This window comes from Lissotriton vulgaris, chromosome 7 (genome assembly GCF_964263255.1).
Source record: "Lissotriton vulgaris chromosome 7, aLisVul1.2, whole genome shotgun sequence".
NCBI classification, from domain to species: Eukaryota; Metazoa; Chordata; class Amphibia; order Caudata; family Salamandridae; genus Lissotriton; species Lissotriton vulgaris.
The window spans coordinates 115,769,119-115,774,923 of NC_141695.1; positions in this window are offsets into that span (position 1 = coordinate 115,769,119).

Consider the following 5,805-nt stretch of genomic DNA (forward strand, 5'->3'; position numbering starts at 1 on the left):
TCACAATCTAAACAGACAACATTTCTTTCTAGGAGGTTGTGGGTTGTTAAAACAAAGCAAGACTTTCTTTAAATGTTCATTCCGGTCATGTGACTTGTGCATGGACATCAAATTTTGGCACTTAAAATGAGCTTTTCTTGTGAGGATTCTCCAAGCCCTGGTTTTGGCAATGCAAGCAATTTAGGGAAGCGCATCTCTCTTTTCATTTAATAGATTTACACCTTACCCCTGTCTAATGTTTGACTGGATGGCATACCCCTGGTAAGTCTCAGGAACGTTTGGAAAAACTCCTCAGAAAGTCGGAAATATTATTAGAGTGGAACGTGCAGCGCTTAATTTGTGCCAGTGCTTTTTACAATGCCTATGCATTTACTTCCTAATGTGACAGTTTAAGCCTTCTAGCATAGGGCGGGGAGCACACAGCACAGGAGCCAATACATTTTGCAAACGAGTATTAGTGTATGTCAATTGAAAATGACAAATTAAGCACTGGGAACGTGGGTGGGATGGTAGGTGAAACACATGGGGTGCAGAATCACTTAATATCTGGTAGCGTGCTCCTTTTGGGAACCCTATAATACTAGTACAAAAATGTTCAACAAAAATGTGTGCTTTTGCTCCGTCAAGGGGGCTGCGAAGTATAAGAGGCTGAATTTACTATCCTCTTCATTGACATGTCTAAACACCAGGATCTTACAAAGTGCTTATGCTGCTTTTGACATAGGAGTTGCATATGTCGGTTATATACTCTTCAGTCTCTTTCCTATCTATGAGCGTTTTTACTAACTTATCGATACCCGTTCGTTCGTTGTTTTTCTTTCATATCTTCTTCTAACTTTTTACAAGCTTGGTGAGCTGCTTTTCTTTTCGTTGGGTTGCTTCTTTATGCCACAGACTTTCTGCCACAGACCAAAGCTGTCAAGCATGGCTGGCGTAGTTCTCTTTTTGCAAAGGGCTATTCCTAGCGTTTTCTATTTTTTCGGGGTCGAAAGATCCTGTCAGTGGCCACTGATTTTCCCGGTCTTTTCTAGCGCGTTTTATGCCATTGTTCGCTATACTTTACAGTGGCTAATCCATATTTCACATACATGTCCTTACTAGGAGTGCCTTTCGGCAGTGCCGGATGACTGACCTCTAATAAACGGTCCGGCCAAAACATCAATCAATTTTTGAGAAGACAGGCATGATGTAACAAAGGTCAACAAAAAAATCTCAAATCAATTTAGGCAAAAAGCCCGCATTACGTGTCCTTCGCTGTCTGCAAAGAAAGTGTATTCCTAATCTCTGTTTGTTTGCACGCAGGGAATGTCTCAACTAAGGGGAATACTAGTATTCTGTCTAACTTATTCAACCAGTTAAACAATCAATAATACGTAAGAATCGATTTTTCACGACCTTACCCAGACCGCTGTGGACAGTTTCTTCGTCGTGCCCTTCCAGCGCCCGTTTATCCTCTCACTCCAACAATGTGGCGTTCCTGTAAGGTCCTAGTCAGGACCGTAGGTCACTCGAGAGAGAGGTCCGTTCGGAGCTGGTGATGTTCAGGTTGATCGGCAGCCAGACGAGGGTCCTCTCAAGGCAGGTTAACCCCAATCGCTTAGTTGTTCACTCCGTCGTTAGGACCTCTCTCACTGGACCCACGTGTCTCTGATGGGCCAGACGTTGGTGCGCCAATTGATGAAAAGCAGCGTGACTCCCAATACTTTTGATGTCGCTCGGTTTAAACCACCTCTAATTCACCTTAATATTTAACTATCAAAATAACGAGGCAGGCGCTGGTAATTGAAGGCGAAGAACAGATTTATTACTCCAGGAGGAGAACACATAACATCAGGCTATCGTCAGGAGATGCTCTAACTGCGTCTCTGTGGTTCGGCCTTATATACACAGGTTTGTCACTTTATTACATGGTCAAACATTCTTGGCATCAGTTTATTGCATGGACAAACATCCTTGGAATCCCTGCCTCAAGCTAGTTCCCACACAAACCTAGCAGCAATCGTCCCCCACCCAGATGTAACAGATGATCGCTATCTCGCAGCTGGACATTCCAACAGGATCTAAAAACACGTGGGATCTGTCAGATCTAAGGGTTTGGGTTATTAATTAATCAGGCCCCTTTGTTGGTGAAACAAGCCCTGCAGTGTAGGCAATAAACAATGTCCACAGGGGTCGGTTAGTGCCTGGGACCGGATTGAGTGGCCAGGTGCAGGGAAGGAGGTTATCAAAGGGGCTTGCCTGTGCATGGAGGATGAAAGGACAAATGGATTTGGCACGGGAAGTGACTCCGGTGCTTTGTCATGATGACACGGTTTTACAACCCCAGTACATTTGTTCAGGTTTAGTCAGAGCATTGGGGGATGACAGCGAGGTCAGAGTATTTATCAAAAAAGAGGGAGGAAGATTGATCTCTTGATCAACGGACACCAATTACCACTCAGGGTGGTGGAAGGTCCAGTAACAGCTTGTGTCCGTATTTAGTACAAGGGATGCAAGAGGAAGATTGCTGTACTGTTCCTATGTAGAAAAAGGGGAAGGTTTAACTGGCATGACCAAAGGTGTTTGAATGGCACCTTGGGGCATCCATTATGTTGGATGTATTTGCCTCACACACCCCGAAGGATGTCATGCTTCATCATCGGCGTTTGCTCCTCGTCGGGGAGGCGGTGCAATCCCCGACGGGCTCACCTCGAGAGGGGCTCTTTGGCGGAGATCTTTTATCCAACAGCCTTATGGTGAAGTGGGGGTGTGTGGGCAGGATGGTGTGTGATGATGGGATGATTGCTAAAATGTAGCCGGGGGTACCGGAATTCACTTTATTCTGGGGGTCCCCTGGCTGCAATTAAAACGTGGGGCTAGCTTACTAGGTGTCAACAAATTAGGTTGAGTGACACTAGTGAAGACTAGAGGTCATAAGTGGTCGACATGTTTCTCGCAGTGGGTCAAGTTCGAGCTCGGCGGGGACGGGTAGGTCACGCAGCGAGGATACAGGCATGCTGAGCCTCACCTAATGGGCTCGCCCCTGATATCTAATCCCGCCGACCCTCATGTGGCATGTATTCCCTGACCTTTTGGCATAGGATACCCCACAGAGGTAACACACACCACATACATGACACGAGCATGTTCCCCTCTTCTCACTTGTTTTAAGGTCCTGATGAATCGCGGGTAACTTGACCCACTGCGAGAAACATGTCGACCACTTATGACCTCTAGTCTTCACTAGTGTCACTCAACCTAATTTGTTGACACCTAGTAAGCTAGCCCCACGTTTTAATTGCAGCCAGGGGACCCCCAGAATAAAGTGAATTCCGGTACCCCCGGCTACATTTTAGCAATCATCCCATCATCACACACCATCCTGCCCACACACCCCCACTTCACCATAAGGCTGTTGGATAAAAGATCTCCGCCAAAGAGCCCCTCTCGAGGTGAGCCCGTCGGGGATTGCACCGCCTCCCCGACGAGGAGCAAACGCCGATGATGAAGCATGACATCCTTCGGGGTGAGCGAGGTCAGAGTGACACACAGGTGACCAGCAGAGTATGAAATGGCCGCGATGTCTAAAATGCTTGCTGCTTACGCGCACTCAGAGGCTCTTGTTAGGCAAGATGGCGCCGGCAATGTTCATGCTTGTTTTTTTATTTTCCACATCCCTGGGTCAAGACCTCTCCCAGCGCCTCTCCCTTCACAGATCCAGACAGTCTATTCACATTCAGCAGAGACACACAGAAATACTTAAAGCACAAAACTCAGCCACTTTCTCAATGAGTGGTTTCTAAACACAGTGACAAAGCCATTTTCATAGAAAGATGTGTTATGACACTGAGTTCATACATACTAAACTTCACTGCTCCATTTTAAATCTATGGGAAACTAGGCTAACAAACACATCACCCAGCCTCCCCATTCTGTCCTATGGGCAGAATGGCCTTTCAGCAGTGAAAAACAAAAAGGAGTGTTTTTCAGTGTCAGGACAAAACACACCTTAGTATATATCCTGCCTTTTACTTACATTGCACCCTGCCCAGGGGTTACCCAGGACCTACCATAGGGATGCCCACTGTGTATGCAAAGGAGAAAGTAAGGCCTGACAAGTGGTTGCACTTGTCAGGATAACATGCTAACTTAGCAAACTGTGTGCAGGCCCTACACTGCAGGCCTGAGTTCTCTTCTTCGCGCACCCTTGCATTACCAGCCCTGGCACACACAGTGCACATCGCTAGGGACTTTGCTAGTAAGGCAAATATAGCAATCATGGCCAACCAATTACCATTTTACTTTAAACAGGGAAACCTTGTACTTTGACACTTATCAGCAGTACCAAAGCACCCAAAGCATCTAAATTGGCAACTCTAGGCCAGGAAAACGGTCTAGGGGGAAAACAAAAAGTTTAGGGAACTTTAGCCAAAAAGGCCAAGTCCTACATCCATAATTATGTGGAAAGGCTGTGGCTGCAAAAGAACATAATTACAGCGCACTGAGCATACTTGACAATTGCAATTAAGGCAGACTCCAGTGCCAGAGTCACATTTATTCCAAAGAAGCACAGAGGCACAACTGCACAAGTATCCCTGTGCACCTGAAACCCGTTCCTGGATCTGAAAATTTTCAGGCTGGGTGAGTGGAGGAAATTGAAAACGGGTCTAATAATAGGATGATGAGGTAAAAAAAAAAAAAAAAAGGAACAGACAATCGACCTAGAAGTGGGACTAAATGTTGGGACTGACCATGAAGGGGCTACACTGGTCCATGCTGGAGACCTATAAGATAGTCTATGTGTAAGTGTTGTAGAGGCTGTTCACTTTGTTCCAATTCAGAAATATTACATTATCATCTAACACAAGCTCCTAAAGAACAAGTTACTTACCTTTGTTAACTATATATCTGTAAGAAACATTAGTAGTGATAGATTCCTTGCCTTAGAATTACCCCCAGGTTTCAGACTGGATCCGGAAAGTTTATGTCAGCTGTACCACTTCACGTCGGTAGGTGGCGTTGCACAGCTCCACGTCCGTCACTGGAGTCGTGGACGCAGAGATGACGTCGCAGGCACTGCTTAGATTCCGCCCACGCACGCTGAAGTCAGTTCTGTACACGACTTTCCGCGCCATGAACACAGAACCATGCAAGAAACTGACCGCTGGTGCCTGGAAAGTAGGGCCCTTATAGGGATGACCTTAGCCTAGAAATCAGTTCGCAGAACAGGGAGGATGGGTGGGGCGGTAAGGAATCTATCACTATTAATGTTTCTTACAGATATATAGTAACCGAAGGTAAGTAACTTGTTCATCTGAAAAACACATAGTGATAGATTCCTTACCTTAGAATAGATACCCCAGGATTACCAACCCCGGTGGTGGGTCTGCGAACCAAGATCAGAAAGTCCCGGAGAACAGAACGGCCAAAGAAGCCGTCTCTCTGGACTTGGCTCTCCAGGCAGTAATGCTTAGTAAACCTGTGCAGGGAGGCCCACGTGGCTCCCTGACAAATGTCTTGCAGGGGGACACCACATCACAATGCAGTAGTGGCTGCAGTTGCTCTAGTGGAATGAGCACGCAACCCCATGGGGGGTCCTTTTTTAGCCAAAGAGTAACAGCTTTGATACATAAGAAGACCAAGTGGGTGATAGTCCTCTTATGCACTGCCCGACCTTTCTTGGTGCCAATGAAGCAACTAAGAGTTGGTCATCCACCCGGAACTGCTGTGTGCGGTTGAGAAACTGAAAGCGCACATTTTGGGCCCAGACGATGGAGCCTCTCTTCCTCTCTGGAAGGATGCAGAGGCGTAAAGAAGGTGGGCAAG